The sequence below is a fragment of the Strix aluco genome, unplaced genomic scaffold (genome assembly GCF_031877795.1).
Source record: "Strix aluco isolate bStrAlu1 unplaced genomic scaffold, bStrAlu1.hap1 HAP1_SCAFFOLD_86, whole genome shotgun sequence".
In the NCBI taxonomy this organism is placed as follows: domain Eukaryota; kingdom Metazoa; phylum Chordata; class Aves; order Strigiformes; family Strigidae; genus Strix; species Strix aluco.
The window spans coordinates 32548-52850 of NW_027436536.1; the positions used below are offsets into that span (position 1 = coordinate 32548).

Sequence of the window (20303 nt, forward strand, 5' to 3'; positions counted from 1 at the left end):
GTCAGGCGGCATTTGATTCTGTGTGCTTGTTTATCACTGCCCTGGAGTCGTTCAGGGGAGAGCTGGTGACTGAGTGTGAAGTGCTAGTTCGTACTTATTGTGGACCTTGAAATGTTTTTTCAGTAGCAGTCTAGCTGCTGTCTAGCAGTTCCTGTCTCCTTGGTGAATTCTGTTCCAGGTTCCTTGTTTTCATGGTGCCTGGGTCAATCCCAGTGTTTCTCTATCCTGCTGCATTGAGACAGGGAATGCAAACAAATTGTAGTTAGACGGCACAAGACAGAGGGACTCGTGCAGAGGCAGGGAGGGCTACGTGCAGAGACATACCAGGTGCTGATAGTGTTGCTAGGCTACTATCTCCTGGTCCGGGCAGAAGCCTTGAAGATGTGTGGGTCAGCAGCAAGATTACCCCGGATTCCGGTGCAAACTGGCCTGGCAGTTTGGCCAGGGAACAGGGAATGACTGAGGCTGCGCAGAACGACTGGGTGAAAAGTTCACCAGCGAGGAAGAGGAGATACTTCATCTATACGACCCCCGCCCAGGAATTTACGACCACTGCCCAGGACTTGAGGAGCTCAATGCGCAGGTGCAAGGGGAGGAGACCTAATTACCATGAGAAGCAAGGGGAGGCGGTGATAGGCTATGAATATGTATAGGCGTCTTATGAATATACAATACTTTGTACCATAAAAGCAAGGGAATACCTACAGAAAGGCGCGCATGCTTGTGGAGGCGCGATCCCCCATGCGCCCAGCGCTGAATAAACATACCTGCTTTACAACCCCAAAGTTGTAAAGTTCTTTTTTCTGCAAGTCAGCATTAACTTCTATAGTCACTTTCTTTGGGTGGAAGAGTCAGGACGATTCCACTGTAAAAATATGCAGATGGGGTCAGAGTTGGGCTTTGCTAAGGTTTGCACAGAAAATGGGTTGTATTGCCCATTCCTCTTAGTTCATTTGTATGGTTGAAGCATAATTCTTCATCGAAGCCAAAGCAGGAGATTGCTTTGAAATGTTTCTTATGCCAGCAGATCTTTGACCAACAAACCAAGAATCAACAGCTTGTATCGATATTAAAACCCTTCACAGCTGTATGGGGGGGGGGGGGTAGCAGGGGAGGGGCTCCTGTGAGTGACTCTTTATCAGGGAGTGTAGTGATAGGATGAGGGGTGAGAGTTTTAAACTGAAAGAGGGCAGATTTAGGTTAGATGTAAGAAAGAAATTCTTCCCTGTGAGGGTGGTGAGACACTGGCACAGGTTGCCCAGAGAAGCTGTGGCTGCCCCCTCCCTGGAAGGGTTCAAGGCCAGGTTGGACGGGGCTTTGGGCAACCTGGGCTAGTGCAAGGTGTCCGTGCCCATGGCAGGGGGTTGGAACTAGATGATCTTTAAGGTCCATTCCAGCCCAAACCATTCTATGATTCTGTGACTAACCCATCTAATATTTGAGGCTGGCTGACTGTGAAGTAGAAAAAGAGCCAGTTTGAATAATGGCATCATTAATCCCTTTAGCCTTAGGGTCTGACAAGCGTGATGAGTTGTATAGACCTTTTAATGCGTCTTCCCCCTTTTGCTACTGGTGTTTCTGTAGAGACCCTTGATCGTTAAGTACAGTGCTTCCCTCCTGTCCCGCTCCTTTCTCTCTCCTGGTTTCAGCTGGTAATGCAAAGTAGGGTTTCTTCTCCATTTTTCCCTTTCTAAAGCAAGGGTTCTGTGGCGTAAAGAAAATGTGAATGCTGCCTTTAATTTAATGTTGTCCTGCCATGTCAGCCCTGTGCTGCTTCTGATTGCAAATAAGTCTAAACACGCAGGGCAAGCAGAGGGTTGCAGGCACAAATTATGCCTTGCTATAATTGGAGTTACGGGGGCTCCAAACCCAGGTGCCTGGTGTCCTGCTCAGCCTAACTGGGCAGTGAGCTGGCTAAGCCAGGTTTGAGCACCCTCTGCATACGAAGCTTAACTTCTGCTGCTTTATATGCTGATGTACATCTCTTGGGTTTAGACCAAACAGATGTATGTACAGCTAAGCCTCTGAACTCTAAAAACTGAACACTGTGTTTAGTGCGTGAGGCTCTCCTAGCAAAATTAGGTGCAGATTGGTTGATATTTTCATTCATACTCTCTTCCATAAACAAAAACAAGGCAATGCTGGATTTACTGCATCAGCTCTTTAACAGATCACTTTGTTATATGTCCTTCCTCTACAACCAACTGCAATGCCCTTCCAGAATCAGAAGCACAGCAAATACATTTAACTAAAAGAAGCCAGCGTTAAATGGTCTTATTTAATGTTAGCAGGAAGCTGATGGGAATATCCTTAAATCAAAACTGATATGAAACTGAAATGTGTCCAAAACTTCTGCTGTGTGTAGCGTCACCCTTAGTGGATTTCAAACCTTTTCATTTCCTGGTGATTGGTTCTAACTGTCTAGAGCAATGCAAGTAAGTTGGTAGCAACTTAGATGTTTTCTTACATCCACAGATATTTTTGAAAAAGTAGTTGTGACTTCTAAGTTAGGTCAAGTTATCTAAAAATCATAAGCAGGACAATTTTTTTCTCATTTATATTAATGCTGGGTAAAAGAACAGACATTGATTTGGAAACCTGTAAACTGAAGGATGATTTCCAGTAAGGTTGTGGGTTTTTTTCTTCTGTGAAGTCTTCAGTATTTTATTTTCTCCCACAGTAATTCTAAGCTGCAGAACCAGCCTCAAAGGCATTATGGAATTACTTCTCCGATTAGCTTGGCTCCTCCTAAGGCTATAGACTGCATCCATACTCAGAAGCTGGTTGAAGCGATGAAGCCATCTGGGGTATTGAAAGATGGGGAAGAACTGAATCACAGGTATAACAAGGCTGTCACATTTGTTAACCTCTTGGGTTTTTAGGGCAAGCTTAATATGAGTTTTCTTTACAAACTGGTTGTTCTTGGTAAACTGAATAATTTAGTCAATGAATAGATTTCAGAACTTGGTGAGAGCAAGGTAAGGATTTTTTTCATATGTTCTTATCAAAACAGCTGAACCCTTTTTATTTCTTTCAAAGGCCATACTACTAGGATTGATGAAGTTCAACTTTTAACTTCTTAAGTATTGAGTAGAGCTGTAGTAACTGCCATTGCAATAAGGTATAAAAGATACTTCAGTTCAAGATCTTGAAGTCTTTGGGGCACTGAATAGATGTGTGAAGTGGCTCTCTCAGTTGACTTGTAGCAGTTAACAAAGCTGAAACAACTTATTGTGGGGTGAGATAGATGGTCAGTGGCACTAATCTTGCCCCAAACAGCCTGCAGCCCCCAATCTAGTTAGAAATGATTACACTAGATTTGCCCTTTGTATAGCTCTTAGATTGTGTTAATTTATGTATGTCTGCTGTGGGGGAGACTAATAATGCGTCTTAATTTCTGTAAATTAATGAAAGGAGTGCTACATTACTCATCTCTTTTTTTTTTTTTTTTTTTTTTTTTTCCGAGTTGCAAGCACTCCAGAAAAACAGTAGCAGTCTATTAGACTAACAATTCAGTAGGGAGTGAGAATACATTTTTTATGGAGGCTCTTGTAGTCTTTCTAAAAAACTTGTACGCTGCCTGAACTTCCACATAGATCAATGTGTATCTTATCTTCTAAAGTAAACTCTTCTACCCACAGAGTCTTCCCCCTTCAGCAGTAGCAAACGTTGGTGGCAAAATATTTACATTTGGATCTTACTGGCTCAGAGTACACAGTAAAGGTGGAACTTTCATTGTCTGGTGATAGTTCTAATGTTTGAAAGTGACTTCCAGCAATAACAGAAGAAATGGAATCTCTTTGCAGGTGCTGACAGAGATGCTGTTTCTGTTGCTCCTAGACATGTAGAAAGATCAGATACTTTTCAGTCATTCTTTGAAAAACTAAAACATCAGGAGGAAATAAAAAATCTTAAGAGTGACTGAGCTCTCTCCTTGATAATTGTGCAACTTTTACAAAAAGAATATTCATGTTAAAGACTCATATTGGTAGTGGATGTCTTACAAGCCAAAATTTAAGAAGGAATTGTTTCTGAGCACCTTCTAAAATACTGTTTCCTGCAGCATGAGAAGTCAGGCTTTTGGTTCCTTTCTGCAGTGACTGTACATCACATAAGAATCTTTGTGGTACACTTCTCCCCTGCCCGTGGTTTGAGAATGAGTCAGCTGTATCAGAAAGCAAGGTTGTCCCTAGGAGCCTTGCCTTTAATCTTAGGTCTAGTAAGGGGCAGGAAGAGGAAGGGGCAGCCTGAAAGCTAAGGCAGTTGAAGGGGATGTGGAAAGGCTTCTGTCAGCGCCTTTGCCGTGGTGTCCCTCTGGATGTGCTTTAGAACCTCTAGTTCATTCTGCCCTGGTCCTGTTCCTCTCTGGCCACTCAGCCCCAGACGTTGCGGAAGGGACGCACGCTGTCAGCTTGACATCAAGTGAGTAGGGGCTGCGCTGTGAACGTACAAAACTACTTTGTAAAATCACCCCCAGGTGCATCTATTGTGCACCTCGTGTGTGAAACTAAGCTCCTGAGAAGTGTTCCTCTTAGCCTGGTCTTCCTCGTGCAGACATTTGGACAGACTTCATGTGCACAGCGAATGAGCCTTTGCTGAAATGACTGTCACCTGAGACCAAACTCTCAGTGGGCTGTGGCACCGTTCTGACAAGGGGTCTGCAGCACTGAAGTGTCCCATAAGGTATCTGACAGCCCCTCAGGCACGGTAGAAAATCAGAATAAGGAAGGGTAGTGCATGCTGTCGGATGTGGACAGAACTTTTTCGATTTCTCTGGATGTTAACCAGTGGTAAGATAGCTACAGAAATCTCTTACTTTTCTTCCTCACGGCCAAGGGAAGTGCCTTACCAGCACTGATGGCTCGTTGTGCACCGCTGGTTCATTACAGCACAGGATCAGCCTCTGAATCTCTTGGCTAAGGAACTCTTTAAAGCCAGTGTTAGCACCGTATTAGTGCCATACTGCTTGCAGCTTACTAACAATTTGTTTTGGTTCAGAAGCAACTCAGTGTTTATACTAAGTAGTTTAGCAGTGTAAAATCTGTAGTTTATCACAGTTTAGGAAGAACATGAAAGTAGCAAAAAACATTTTCTTACACAGTTATCTGTTCCTTTACAGCCAGTTGAAGATGCGTACGTACCAGTTGACAAGTTTGATGGCGTTGAGGTAAGCGTTTTACATTTTTTCTTTTAAGTGAGAAATATTTTTTTCTTCCTTTGGAATAGGATAACTTCTCCAGGGACCTGTGACCATGCTATTTCACAAGGTCATTTGTACCTTATAGTGTGTTATAAATTGAGACCACAATGGACTATAATTCACTCTTTATTAATTATAGCAAGTAGAATATGAGCAAAGACAGCGCTGGACGGCAGGGGAGTCTGCGCTCCGCCAACTGCCGTGCTGAGTAGTTCAAATAGTCCCCTTTTTATACATCTTTACTTCCGTGCTCATGAGGTAGTGGAGGTACTCCGCGCATGCTTCAGTTGTTGTTAGGGGGGTCGTTTCCTGCCTCCTGGTATTTGTTGAGGCTGAAGTAAGAAGTCTTCCCTCTTTGTCTCATAGTTGATCTTTTACTCATATATCCTTATATGGGCTGTCTTGTCCTGTTTCTTGTCGCTTCCTGGAAATCTGGTGGTTATCTTGCATGAGCAGTATCTGGTTCAGTTTGTGTGAGTGATTACAGTTATCTTATCTCACACAGGCGGCGTCCAGTGGTTGTTTGCATGAGTGGTTTCTGTCGTCTAATTTTACATTGAGCTTAACATAAATCTTAATAAACAATACCTTAGTCCACAGTTTCTCACATAGTGTATTTAGGAAGCTGTAATTAAACAGCCTGACCACAGCCTATCCCAGGAGAAGACGCTGCAGTAAAATGGGAGCTTACAGGAAAATAAGCCCCCAGGCAGCCTGGCAGGCATGGGAACGTCAGGGACACCCCTTTCTAAACCTGTGCTGTGGAGCAGGGTAGCCTGCTGGAACAGCACTTATCTCACAAGGACTGTGCAGAGGGGCAGTAAAGGCAGTGCCCTTGCTGACTCCTCCCAGCTCTGACCAGCTGGCTTTCTACAGAGGGATGGGTATGGGGTAGTTCACGGTGTGAATCATGTCAGCAGACTAAATGCCTTGTTGCAAACCAAAAATGAAGTGGGCATGAGACAAGCAATCTGGAAAATGGCAAGTAAAAGTACTCATGTGAGTCCTGCCTGGGTTTGTCAGCTGCAGGAATCCTTGTATCTGAACACATCTTGTACAGTGACTGCAGACCTGCGTGCTGTAGTACCTAAGCAAGTCACTGCTTGGTACCACTCTCATGAAGTCACTTGTTCCGTGACTGTCTTGTGGCCTTTGTCTGGTGCAGACATTCACAGAATAACTTTCTTCCCTCAGCCGAAGTCATCGTCTGTCTGGGGGGGGGGCGGGGGGCGAGGTCGTCGCCTGTGTTGCGGGGGGGGGGGGGGCGATGTGGTTGCCTCTCTTGGGGGGGGGGCGATGTCGTCGCCTGTGTTGGGGGGGGGGGTGCCGATGTCGTTTGTCTTTTGGGGGGGGGGGGGAGAGGTCATCGCCTGTCTTGGGGGGGGGTGTCCGAGGTCGTCACCTGTCTTGGAGGGGGGGGGGACAAGGTCGTCGCTTGTCTTGGGGGGGGGGGGGGGGGCGAGGTCGTCGTGTATCCTGGAGTGGGGGGGGGGGCTGAAATCGTCGCCTGTCTTGGGGTGGGGGGGCGATGTCATCGTCTGTCTAGGGGGGGGCGGGGGGCGCCGATGTCGTCGTCTGTCTTGGGGGGGGGCGAGGTCATCGTCTGTCTTGGGGGGGGCGAGCTCGTCGCCTGTCTTGGGGTGGGGGCACGAGGTCATCGCCTGTCTTTGGGGGGGGGGCGATGTCATCGTCTGTCTTGGGTGGGGGGGTCGAGGTCGTCGTCTGTCCTTGGGGCGAGGGGGGCTGAAATCGTCGCCTATCCTGCGGGGGGGGGGCTGAAATCGTCGCCTGTCTTGGGGTGGGGGGGGCGAAGTTGTTGCCTGTCTTGGGGGGGGGGGGGCGATGTCGTCGTCTGTCTTGTGGGGGAGGGCGCCGATGTCTTTTATCTTTGGGGGGGGCGGGGGTGATGTCGTTGCATGTCTTGAGGGGGGGGGCAAGGTCGTCGCCTGTCTTGGTGGGGGGGTCCGAGGTCGTCGCCTGTCTTGGGGAGGGGGTCGAGGTCGTCGGCTGTCTTGGGGGGGGGGGGGGCGAGGTCGTCGTGTATCCTGGCGTGGGGGGGGGGGCTGAAATTGTCGCCTGTCTTGGGGGGGGTGGGGGGGCGAGGTCGTCGCCTGTCTTGGGGGGGGCGAGGTCATCGTCTGTCTTGGGGGGCGGGCGAGCTCCTCGCCTGTCTTGGGGGGGGGGGGCGATATCGTCACCTGTCTTGGGGGGGGGGGGGGCCGATGTCGTCGCCTGTCTTGGGGGGGGGCGCCGATGTCGTCATCTGTCTGGGGTGGGGGGGGGGGGGGCGATGTCTTTGCCTGTCTTGGGGGGGGGGGAGGGCAATGTCGCCTGTCTTGGGGGGCGGGCGATGTCGTATTCTGTCTTTGGGGAGGGGCAAGGTCGTCGCCTGTCTTGGGGGGGGGGCGAGGTCATCGCCTTTCGGGGGTGGGCGGGGGGAGCGCGACGTCGTCGCCTGTCTTGGGGGGCGTCGAGGTCGTCATCTGTCGTGGGGGGGCGGATCGAAGTCATCGCCTGTCTTGGGGAGGGGGGGATGTCGTCGCCTGTCTTGGGGGGCGAGGTCATCGTCTATCCTGGGGTGGGGGGGGGACGCTGAAATCGTCGCCTATCCTGCGGGGGGGGCCTGAAATCGTCGCCTGTCTTGGGGTGGGGGGGGGCGAAGTCGTTGCCTGTCTTGGAGGGGGCGGGGCGATGTCGTCGCCTGCGTTTGGGGGGGGGGGGGCGATGTCGTCGTCTGTCTTGTGGGGGGGGCAAGTTCGTCGCTTGTATTTGGGGAGGGGCGAGGTCGTCGCCTGTCTTGGGGGGGGAGGGGGGGCGAGATCGTCGCTTGTCTTGGGGAGGGGGGGTCGAGGTCGTCGCCTGTCTTGGGGGGGGGGCGAGGTCGTCGTCTGTCTTGGGGGGGGGACGAGGTCGTCGTCTGTCGTGGGGGGGGGGTCGAGGTCGTCGCCTGTCTTGGGGGGCAGGGGCGAGGTCATCGTCTATGCTTGGGGGGGGAGGGGCTGAAATCGTCGCCTGTCTTGGGGTGGGGGGGGTGAAGTCGTCACCTGTGTTGGGGGGGGGGGCGAGGTCGTCGTCTATCCTGGGGGGGGGGCGGGGGCTGAAGTCGTCGCCTGTCTTGGGTGGGGTGGGGGGGCGAAGTCCTCGCCTGTCTTGGAGGGGGGGGGGGCGACGTCGCCTGTCTTGGAGGGGGGGTGGTGCCGAGGTCGTCGCTTGTCTTGGGTGGGGAGGGGCGAGGTCGTCGTCTATCCTGGGGGGGGGTGGGGGGTTGAAATCGTCGCCTGTCTTGGGGTGGGGGGGGCTATGTCGTCGTCTGTCTGGGGTGGGGGGAGGGGGCGAGGTCGTCGCCTATCTTGAGGGGGTTGCGGGGGCGAAGTCGCTGCCTGTCTTGTGGGGGGGCGCGAGGTCGTCGCCTGTCTTGGGGGGAGGGGTGGGGTGCGAGATCGTCGCTTGTCTTGGGGAGGGGGGGCGATGTCGTCGTCTGTCTGGGGTGGGGGGGGGCGATGTCGTTGCATGTCTTGGGGGGGAGGGGCGAGGTCGTCTTCTGTCTTGGGGGGGACGAGGTCGTCGTCTGTCTTGGGGGGGGGCGAGGTCATCGTCGGTCGTGGGGGGGGGGTCGAGGTCGTCGCCTGTCTTGGGGGGCGGGGGTGAGGTCATTGTCTATCCTTGGGGGGGGGGGGGGGCTGAAATCATCGCCTATCCTGGGGGGGGGGGGGGCTGAAATTGTCGCCTGTCTTGGGGTGGGGGGGGTGAAGTCGTCGCCTGTGTTGGGGGGGGGCGAGGTCGTCGTCTATTCCGGGGGGGGGGCGGGGGCTGAAGTCGTCGCCTGTCTTGGGGGGGGTGGGGGGGCGAAGTCCTCGCCTGTCTTGGAGGGGGGGGGCCGACGTCGCCTGTCTTGGAGGGGGGGTGGTGCCGAGGTCGTCGCTTGTCTTGGGTGGGAGGGGGCGAGGTCGTCGTCTATTCCGGGGGGGGGGGGGTGGGGGGTTGAAATCGTCGCCTGTCTTGGGGGGGGTGGGGGCCGAATTCCTCGCCTGTCTTTGGGGGGGTGGGTGCCGATATCGCCTGTCTTGGAGGGTGGGGGGCGATGTCGTCGCCTGTCTTGGGGGGGGCGCCGATGTCGTCGTCTGTCTGGGGTGTGGGGGGGGCGATGTCATCGCCTGTCTGGGGGGGGGGGGCAAGGTCGCCTGTCTTCGGTGGGGGGGGAGGGCGATGTCGCCTGTCTTGGGGGGAGGGCGATGTCGTATTCTGTCTTTGGGGAGGGGCAAGGTCGTCGCCTGTCTTGGGGGGGGGGCGAGGTCATCGCCTTTCGGGGGTGGGCAGGGGGAGAGCGACGTCGTCGCCTGTCTTAGGGGGGGGCGTCGAGTTCGTCGTCTGTCGTGGGGGGGCGGATCGAAGTCATCGCCTGTCTTGGGGTGGGGGGGATGTCGTTGCCTGTCTTGGGGGGGGGTGGTGGGGGGCGAGATTGTCGCTTGTCTTGGGGAGGGGTGGTCGAGGTCATCGCCTGTCTTGGGGGGGGCGATGACGGCGTCTGTCTTGGGGGGGGCGGGGGGCGCCGGTGTCGTCGTCTGTCTTGGGCGGGGGGGCGAGGTCTTCGTCTGTCTTGGGGGGGGCGCCGATGTCGTTTGTCTTTTGGGGGGGTGGGGGCGATGTCGTCACCTGTCTTGGGGGGGGGAAGGCGATGTCATCGCTTGTCTTTGGGGGGGGCAAAGTCGCCTCTCTTCCGGGGGGGTCAAGGTCGCCTGTCTTCGGGGGGGGGGTGGGCGAGGTCGTCGCATTTCTTGGGGGGGAGGGGGCGCTGTCCTCTGTCTTGGGGGGGGGTCGATGTCGCCTCTCTTGGGGCGGGGGCGAGGTCGTTGCTTGTCTTGGGGGGGGGAAGGCGATGTCGTCGTCTGTCTTGGGTGGGGGGGTCGAGGTCGTCGTCTGTCGTGGCAGGGGGGGGGTCGAGGTCGTCGTCTATCCTTGGGGGGAGGGGGGCTGAAATCGTCGCCTGTCTTGGGGTGGGGAGGGGCGAAGTCGTCGCCTGTCTTGGGGTGGGGGGGGCGAAGTCGTCGCCTGTCTTGGCGGTGGGGGGCGATATCGTCGCCTGTCTTGGGTGGGGGGGGGGGTCGACGTCGTCGCCTGTCTTGGAGGGTGGGGGGCCAGGTCATCGCCTGTCTTGGAGGGGGGTCGATGTCGTCGTCGTCTGTCTTGGGTTGGGGGGCGCGAAGTCGTCGCCTGTCTTGGGGGGGGGGGGGGGCGATATCGTCACCTGTCTTGGGGGGGGTGGGGGGGCGAGGTCGTCGCCTGTCTTGGGGGGGGGAAGGCGATGTCATCGCTTGTCTTTGGGGGGGGCAAAGTCGCCTCTCTTCCGGGGGGGTCAAGGTCGCCTGTCTTCGGGGGGGGGGGTGGGCGAGGTCGTCGCATTTCTTGGGGGGGAGGGGGCGCTGTCCTCTGTCTTGGGGGGGGGTCGATGTCGCCTCTCTTGGGGCGGGGGCGAGGTCGTTGCTTGTCTTGGGGGGGGAAGGCGATGTCGTCGTCTGTCTTGGGTGGGGGGGTCGAGGTCGTCGTCTGTCGTGGCAGGGGGGGGGGTCGAGGTCGTCGTCTATCCTTGGGGGGAGGGGGGCTGAAATCGTCGCCTGTCTTGGGGTGGGGAGGGGCGAAGTCGTCGCCTGTCTTGGGGTGGGGGGGGGCGAAGTCGTCGCCTGTCTTGGCGGTGGGGGGCGATATCGTCGCCTGTCTTGGGTGGGGGGGGGGTCGACGTCGTCGCCTGTCTTGGAGGGTGGGGGGCCAGGTCATCGCCTGTCTTGGAGGGGGGTCGATGTCGTCGTCGTCTGTCTTGGGTTGGGGGGCGCGAAGTCGTCGCCTGTCTTGGGGGGGGGGGGGGGCGATATCGTCACCTGTCTTGGGGGGGGTGGGGGGGCGAGGTCGTCGCCTGTCTTGGGGCGGGGGCGCGAGGTCGTCGCCTGTCTTGGGGGGGGGCGCTGATGTCGTCATCTGTCTGGGGTTGGGGGGGGGGGCGATGTCGTTGCCTGTCTTGGGGGGCGGGCGATGTCGTATTCTGTCTTTGGGGAGGGGCAAGTTCGTCACCTGTCTTGGCGGGGGGCGAGGTCATCGCCTTTCGGGGGTGGGCGGGGGGAGCGCGACGTCGTCGCCTGTCTTGTGGGGGGGTGTCGAGGTCGTCGTGTGTCGTGGGGGGGCGGATTGAAGTCATCGCCTGTCTTGGGGAGGGGGGGTCGAGGTTGTCGCTTGTCTTGGGTGGGGGGGGGTGAGGTCGTCGTCTATCCTGGGGGGGGGGTGGGGGGTTGAAATCGTCGCCTGTCTTGGGTGGGGGGGGGGTCGAGGTCGTCGCCTGTCTTGTGTGGGGGCAAGGTCATCGTCTGTCTGGGGGGGGGGGCGAGCTCCTCGCCTGTCTTGGGGAGGGGGTCGATGTCGTCGTCTGTCTTGGGGTGGGGGGGGTGAAGTCGTCGCCTGTGTTGGGCGGGGGGGCGAGGTCATCGTCTATCCTGGGGGGGGGGGTGGGGGCTGAAGTCCTCGCCTGTCTTGGAGGGGGGGGGGCGACGTCGCCTGTCTTGGAGGGGGGGTGGTGCCGAGGTTGTCGCTTGTCTTGGGTGGGAGGGGGCGAGGTCGTCGTCTATCCTGGGGGGGGGTGGTAGGGGTTGAAATCGTCACCTGTCTTGGCGGGGTGGGGGCCGAATTCCTCGCCTGTCTGGGGGGGGTGGGTGCCGATATCGCCTGTCTTGGAGGGTGGGGGGCGATGTCGTCGCCTGTCTTGGGGCGGGGGCGCGAGGTCGTCGCCTGTCTTGGGGGGGGGCGCCGATGTCGTCGTCTGTCTGGGGTGGGGGGGGGGGCGGTGTCGTCGCCTGTCTTGGGGGGGGGGCGATGTCGTCGCCTGTCTTGGGGAGGGGGGGCAAGGTCGCGTGTCATCAGCGGGGGGGGAGGGCCATGTTGCCTGTCTTGGGGGGGGAGGGGCGATGTCGCAGTCTGTCTTTGGGGAGGGGCAAGTTCGTCGCCTGTCTTGGCGGGGGGCGAGGTCATCGCCTTTCGGGGGTGGGCAGGGGGAGCGCGACGTCGTCGCCTGTCTTGTGGGGGGGTGTCGAGGTCGTTGTGTGTCGTGGGGGGGCGGATTGAAGTCATCGCCTGTCTTGGGGAGGGGGGGTCGAGGTCGTCGCTTGTCTTGGGTGGGGGGGGGTCGAGGTCGTCGTCTATCCTGGGGTGGGGGTTGGGGGGTTGAAATCGTCGCCTGTCTTGGGGGGGAGTGGGTGCCAATGTCGTGTGTCTTGGAGGGTGGGGGGCGATGTCCTCGCCTGTCTTGGAGGGGGGGGGGGCGACGTCGCCTGTCTTGGAGGGGGGGTGGTGCCGAGATCGTCGCTTGTCTTGGGGAGGGGGGGCGATGTCGTCGTCTGTCTGGGGTGGGGGGAGGGGGCGATATCGTCGCCTATCTTGAGGGGGGTGGGGGGGCGAAGTCGCTGCCTGTCTTGTGGGGGGGCGCGAGGTCGTCGCCTGTCTTGGGGGGAGGGGTGGGGTGCGAGATCGTGGCTTGTCTTGGGGAGGGGGGGCAATGTCGTCGTCTGTCTGGGGGGGGGGGGGGGCGATGTCGTTGCATGTCTTGGGGGGGAGGGGCGAGGTCGTCTTCTGTCTTGGGGGGGGACGAGGTCGTCGTCTGTCTTGGGGGGGGCGAGGTCATCGTCTATCTTGGGGGGGGGGGTCGAGGTCGTCGTCTGTCGTGGGGGGGGGGTCGAGGTCGTCGCCTGTCTTGGGGGGCAGGGGCGAGGTCATCGTCTATCCTTGGGGGGGGGGGGGCTGAAATCGTCGTCTATCCTGGGGGGGGGGCGGGGGCTGAAGTCGTCGCCTGTCTTGGGGGGCGTGGGGGGGCGAAGTCCTCGCCTGTCTTGGAGGGGGGGGGGCGACGTCGCCTGTCTTGGAGGGGGGGTGGTGCCGAGGTCGTCGCTTGTCTTGGGTGGGGGGGGGCGAGGTCGTCGTCTATCCTGGGGGGGGGGGGGGGGGTGTTGAAATCGTCGCCTGTCTTGGGGTGGGGGGCGTGAAGTCGTCGCCTGTCTTGGGGGGGGGCGATATCGTCGCCTGTCTTGGGGGGGGGGGGGGGGGGTCGAGGTCGTCGCCTGTCTTGGGGGGGGGCGAGCTCCTCGCCTGTCTTGGAGGGGGGTCGATGTCGTCGTCTGTCTTGGGTTGGGGGGGGCGAAGTCGTCGCCTGTCTTGGGGGGGGGGGGGGGGGCAATATTATCACCTGTCTTGGGGGGGGTGGGGGGGCGAGGTCGTCGCCTGTCTTGGGGCGGGGGCGCGAGGTCGTCGCCTGTCTTGGGGGTGGGCGCCGATGTCGTCGCCTGTCTTGGGGAGGGGGGGCAAGGTCGCCTGTCTTCGGCGGGGGGGGAGGGCGATGTCGCCTGTCTTGGGGGGCGGGCGAGGTCATCGCCTTTCGGGGGTGGGCGGGTCGAGCGCGACGTCGTCGCCTGTCTTGGGGGGGGGTGTCGAGGTCGTCGTCTGTCGTGGGGGGGCGGATCGAAGTCATCGCCTGTCTTGGGGTGGGGGGGCAAGGTCGCCTGTGTTCGGCGGGGGGGGAGGGGGATTTCGCCTGTCTTGGGGGGCGGGCGATGTCGTATTCTGTCTTTGGGGAGGGGCAAGGTCGTCGCCTGTCTTGGGGGGGGGCGAGATCATCGCCTTTGGGGGGTGGGCGGGTGGAGCGCGACGTCGTCGCCTGTCTTGGGGGGGGGGGGATGTCATCGCCTGTCTTGGGGGGCGGGGGCGAGGTCATCGTCTATCCTGGGGGGGGGGGGGGGCTGAAATCGTCGCCTATCCTGCGGGGGGGGCCTGAAAGCGTCGCCTGTCTTGGGGGGGGGGGTCGAGGTCGTCGTCTGTTGGGGGGGGGGGGGGGGTCGACATCGTCGCCTGTCTTGGGTGGCGGGGGCGAGGTCATTGTCTATCCTTGGTGGGGGGGGGGCTGAAATCGTTGCCTATCCTGGGGGAGGGGGGCTGAAATTGTCGCCTGTCTTGGGGTGGGGGGGGTGAAGTCGTCGTCTGTGTTGGGGGGGGGGGGGGGGCGAGGTCGTCGTCTATCCTGGGGGGGGGGCAGGGGCTGAAGTCGTCGCCTGTCTTGGGGGGGGTGGGGGGCGATGACGCCTGTCTTGGGGGGGGGGGGGGGGGGTGCCTAGGTCGTCGCTTGTCTTGGGTGGGGGGGGTGGCGAGGTCGTCGTCTATCCGGGGGTGGGGTGGGGAGGGGGGTTGAAATCGTTGCCTGTCTTGGGGGGGGGGTGGGGGTCGAAGTCGTTGCCTGTCTTGGGGAGGGGGGTGCCGATGTCGTTTGTCTTTTGCGGGGAGGGGTGTGGGGTGAGGTCGTCGCCTGTCTTGGGGGGGGGGACAACGTTGCCTCTCTTCGGGGGTGGGGGGGGCAAGGTCGCCTGTCTTCGCGGGGGGGGATGGGCGAGGTCGTCGCATTTCGTGGGGTGGGGGGGGTGATGTCCTCTGTCTTGATGAGTGGGGGGGGGTGCGCGGTGTCGCCTGTCTTGGGGGGGGAGGGGGGGGGGGGGCGCGAGGTCGTTGCCTGTCTTTGAGTGGGGCAAAGTTGTCACTTGTGGGGGGGGGGGGCGATGTCGCCTCTATTGGGGGGGGGGGGGGGGGGGCGGTGTCATCGCCTGGTTTTGGGGGCGGGGGGGTGAAGTTGTCGCCTCTCTTGGGGGGGGGGTGGGGCCGAAGTCGTCGCCTGTCGGGGGCGGGGCGTGGGCCCATGTCATCGTCTGTGTTGTGGCGGTGCTGTCGTTGTCATCTCTCTTGGGGGGGTGATGTCGGGAAGTAGTTGGCTACATGCAATAGCGATATCATTATCCTAAATGATGTGCTTTAGTTTCCTGTGAAAAACAAAAATGCTACTGGGTTCGCTTCTTTTCTAGCAAGACCACGCACGCGACCTAACTTCTAACAAAACCATGTTCTAGATAGGAGTAAAGAGCAAAGCAGAATTAGATCCTATAAGATTTCCTTCTCAGAAATACCACAGGCTGCAATATAAATTATTTACTGTACATTGCCAACAATTCAGAGTGACCTTGACATTCTGACTAACTCCCCTAAGAGTCCCAAAGGACAGAATAGACAAAAAACCACGGAATTGCATGACATGTATCAGAAACTGTATGAACCAGCCTAACTAACACCTAAGTTGCTAGAACAAAAATAAATTGCAAAACATGACAAACACCCCCACAGGAGATTTATCGATAACATATGAAGGTGATCCTCTTCTCTGAAAAACTCCGGAAGAGATCTAAGCTGACGACACACGTCTTTGGGATACCAGATACCAAATAAAGACATGTGATAAGATGGAAAACAAATAGATGGCTCTGGAGCACAAAGATGGTTTCAGAAAAGGTTCTGGCAAAACGAGAGGCATTGTCACGGGGATTAGAGAGACCAAAGAAGTCTCGGGGATGCAACGAATTCAAAAGGGAATCAAACAAAGTAGAGATGTCCTCAGGGGGCCGGGGAACTGAATGGAGGTGCACCGAATGGATGGGAGGACAGAAAGACCGACTGGGGTAACAGATGCGGATGCAGGAAGGGTTCCAAATGGAAAAAAGGAGCTCAAAGAGCCCTCACGAGAGCTCGGCAATGGGAGCGGAGGAGTCCTGAGCGGGCCTTGGAGACCAAAGAAACCTTGGAGATAACAAAGGGGAACTGCAAAGGGGATTTCAACAAAGTACAGATGTCATCAGGGGATGAATGAAGGCATGCTCAACGGTTAAAAGTGTGACTCAAATTCTTCCTTGTATTCATGATACAAGTCTGGGACTTCACAATGAAAACACCAAAGTCAAACAAACAAACAAAAAAAAAAATCATACCTTCAGCATGAAAGAGATTGCTATTACCATCTAAAGCTAGGATTTAGCCAGTGTAAGCACAACACCCAGTGTTTCCAGTGCCAAGCTCTACACTGCGTGTCAGCTGTCAGAGAGGCAAGGGGGGCTGGAGCTCGATGCGCCAACTGTCAAATCAAATAGACGAAAACACCAACTTTTCAGTTTATTTTTTAAATAAATTTCACTCATGGATGACTAGCAAGAAATGCATGTTCATACATTAACTATAAGCTATTGAACAATCCTCTCTGTTTTCTAAGTAATTTGAGTCAAACTAATGCCTTATTATGAAAGACAAGACCTACTAGATCTTTCCTCGAGATAATTTTTTGGTTGTAAGTTAGGGCATCAGTTCTGAAACACTCCTTCCTATTATGGGAGGATTTTATAGTTACCACTGCAATTAAAAAAAAACCAACAAAACCCTTTTCCCCCATAAAGTTTGTGGCTACATGGCATTCTCCTAGGAGACTTTCATAGGTCTTCGTGTTCCACAAAAGTTCTTGTCAAAGCTAAAAATTTTGATGGTGGTAGGTCAAGGCAAGGTTTCCATGATGAAATTTTCAGTGAACTTTGCCTAATGATCACTGATTTATTCCATCTTAAGAAAGAATAACTGGGGTTTTTTCCCCTTAAACATAAATGGATCCAAGGACATGTTACATCAATTTCCTTCCTTTTACAGCCAGGCAATCTCAATAAAGCTGAACTGTGAATCGTACAGTATCTGTGGTCTAAATTCAACTTAGAAATGGTTTCACCACTTCTTTTTGAAACATAGTACACATTTATCTTGGACCAGTTTGTTAATGTGTAGAAATTAATATTTTGGTTTTAACAACCAAGTCAAATATGACACTAAATCAAAATTTTTGAAAAGTACGAAGGAGGAGTTACCTGTTCACCAATTCTAACTTTACAATGAACACTGAAAATGCAGTCAGTGTGGCTGTTGCTTAACAATCACAAATTTTACAGGTGAGTCTGAAAACAAGCAGGCTCTGCTGCAAACGTTTGGTTCTCTGAGATGCTGATCTATAAAAGACCTCTAACAAACTACCGCAGCTTAACAGACACTTAGTTTACAGTTTAACACCTGTAACAATAAAATAATTAAAACAGGACTTTCAACAACATAGGTAATGGCACATAACTTGGAATTATAAAGTGACTTTAACCCCTTACGATGACATCTTAAAAAGTATTTGGATACAGAACTTCCAAGCTCACCTTAAGAGGTCAACACATTAACTCTTAGAGAAGTCATTCGCCGTTGACAAACCTTGTACTACTCACCCTTAAGACTCACTGCAGTATCAGTTACATTAACTATGAAAAACACATCTCCTTGTCTTTCCAATAAACTGTTCCATTTGAAGTTTTTGACAGCCAGGATACACGAGAAGTGAAAAGAAAGTGAAAGTCAGTCAGCATTGTTCAACATCATTTTAATCTCCACCAATGGAAAATAATATAAAATATAAACATGTTAACACAAACAGAAAATGTTTTGGAAAAGACCATATGGTACTATGACAGGGTTTTAGTTTATAGAAATGTAATTTATAATTTTATAAAAAATATATGAAAGAATAACAACATCTTTCAGTAACATCAGACAGTATAGAAAAAATAAATCTCAACATTAGTTGTACTCTGATGGTCCTTCTAGTAAGAAATTTAAAAGTGCTTTTCAATAACAGTGTTACAACTCAAGATTAGTGCAATATGTCAAATCTGTTTTAAAGCAGATATTTATAGCAATTATGCAAGTTCTTACAATCAACAAAGCCCAATCTAAAAATTAACACTAAGTGAGGTAAGTATTCTAATTAGAATTAAACATTCCTTAAACAGCTTACACACCAATTCTACTGCAAGGAAAATACTGGTGCTCCTTCATAGAAAGGCTCAAACCTAAATATGACGTGAAACTTACACTACAAACCAGTGAATACTTGGAATTTAAAAAAGCTCTTGAAAAATATACAGTTTAGTATGTTTACAACCCAATGCTACAAACAGTACCTAATGCAAAATATACCAGCTTAAATAAACCCAAACTTTACAGTTAGTGTACTGAATTTGCTTTTGAATACACTATTTTGTTCCGAAGTCCTCCTAGAAGCTCCCATATAAAGTTAGCACATTAACTTAATGTAGAAATTTCACTGTATTTTTATCTGTAAATATGAACAATTTGGTTACAAACTATGACTGCAACTATGAGTACCGTTACTCTTCAGGCAAGTGAAAAACACAGCACTAGTTGGGGGGGGAAAAAAAAAAAATCAAGATTTACTCTTCCCTGTTTTATACATGACAAGCTGGCAATAATAAAAGATACCCTATAGTTCTACAGGTTTTCTGCGGGAATTTGCAGAACTCTAAAACCAGTTTTCATTTTATTGTAGTTTCTTTACTCTGTGATTTACAAGTAACTATTGCCTTTTATATGCAGGAGGCAAAAACTAGACTGCTAATGCTGAGCCCTTATGGCTCATTTGCATATGGAGCCAAAGGCAGTTCATATTTTATTTCTCAAGGTGTTTATAAGCAGGATTTAAGTCACTATCAACAACAGGAATAAAGTATAAATTAATGAACTTTCATTCTAATAGGCTATGGCTTAAAAAGCCTACCAACTGAACTGTTTTTTATAGTATTGCACTGAACTTTAGTATTGAACTGACAGTTGAAGCCCGCACAGAACCCATTTTATAACAATATTGCAATAAAAAAAGCAATCAATAAAATGCAGTATCTAAAAAAAAGGCCAGTAGTTTAGTCCTTTCTCCCACCACAGTCTGAACTGCATCATCTGAAATAGGTCTGGGACAGTCTTTGGATACCAGCTACAAGTTCTTTCAACATAACAGACAACCCATAACAATAAGAGAAGCAATTAGAGTTTTCTACAGTAATATTATAAACTGAAAGACAGTACCCCTGAGTGTATGTCTCAAATACCTTAGAAGGACTTGTTGCCTTTGCTCAAGATAGCTTCAGAAATTAGACACAATTATTCTGTGACTGCATATTATCTCTACTCTGTTATTTTACTGGCACGTTGAGTCCTTTTTAAATATGCTATATTAACCCTGATAACGATGTGGAGACTTCCTGCTCCTAAACCAGGAAGCTGCTTCCTAAAATGCAGTAAGTTGTCATTGCAGTGACAAGTTGCTTAAGGCTTTAGTAGAGTCTCTAATCATCTGTTCTACCTTGGGATTTCCAGCTCCACTGGTTGCCAGCTCCTTGTCAATAAGCCCCAGGTCAGGCAAGTCGGGGATGGAATTGGCAACAATCTGCACTGTCCTCTTCTGGTCACCTCCAGGTGTTCCCATCAGGATTGGGATTCTGCGGCTTCTGGCAGCCTCGAACACAACTTCACCTCTCTTCACAATTCCCTGTGAATTTACAACAGTTAAAAAAAAAAAGTAGTGATACAAATACAGTATTTTAGTTCTAGCCTGTAGTTTACAAATATGTACTGAACGCTTGATAACGGATTAAGCCCTACATTTTACAAGGCAAATAAAAAAATCATTTAGAAGTCCTGTTAGCAGATTTACATGCACAATCATTAAAAAAAAAGGGAAAATCAGCAAATCAAAAATCCCTGAATTGGTTTTAGAGGACACAACAGATGTACAAATTTAGTATAAATTCCTAGAAGAATTCTTGCTTAAAAGCCATAAAGTCTGACTACAAAGTTTAGAAATACTCACCCTATTTTACAGGTGAGGAATTGAGACTAAGAAAGATCGTCTGAATTCAAAGTGCTTTAGTTTGTGCTCAACTTGCATAGTACCCTCTGACAAGTTTAGCAATTTGATCCAAGATTTCACAAACCTACAGAAGAACCAAAAATTCAAATCAGAGTTTACATGTTCACAATCGCTAGCTGAATTCTAAGCTTTCAGTTTCTTTAATAAAAAGGCTAATACTGAAAGAATCTATGGCTGAAGGGGGAGTTGCAGAATATAAGTATGGTAAATCCATAGAAAGGAAAATAAATTCTAAATAACCTCTTACTAATAGAGAAAGGTATGGAATTGAAAAGTAACAAAGGTTGCTGACCAAGAGATACTGTACTGTCATTGAACCCATACAACAGAAGACTTTGAGCCTCTTGGATTTCAAGTACATGTGGGGAAAATAATTCAGAAATAAGTGAAAACAGAATTCAAATCTACTTCTGTGGAAAAAGTAGAAGCAGAGAGTCCCAGAGATACATAGGAGGCATAAATAAT

At 52.8% G+C, this 20303-nt stretch overlaps 1 long non-coding RNA gene and 1 pseudogene across 1 annotated transcript; one reads left to right on the forward strand and one right to left on the reverse strand.

Annotated features, from left to right (window-relative positions):
• Positions 1-717: 717 nt before the first annotated feature.
• Positions 718-6024, forward strand: LOC141918945 (poly(A) polymerase gamma-like; annotated as a pseudogene).
• An 11450-nt stretch (positions 6025-17474) lies between these two features.
• On the reverse strand, positions 17475-20019 carry LOC141918943 (uncharacterized). The gene is made up of 2 exons (XR_012621845.1): positions 19779-20019; positions 17475-19457 (listed from the first exon to the last, which is right to left on the reverse strand). It is a non-coding gene; the product is annotated as an uncharacterized LOC141918943 (long non-coding RNA).
• Positions 20020-20303: the final 284 nt, after the last annotated feature.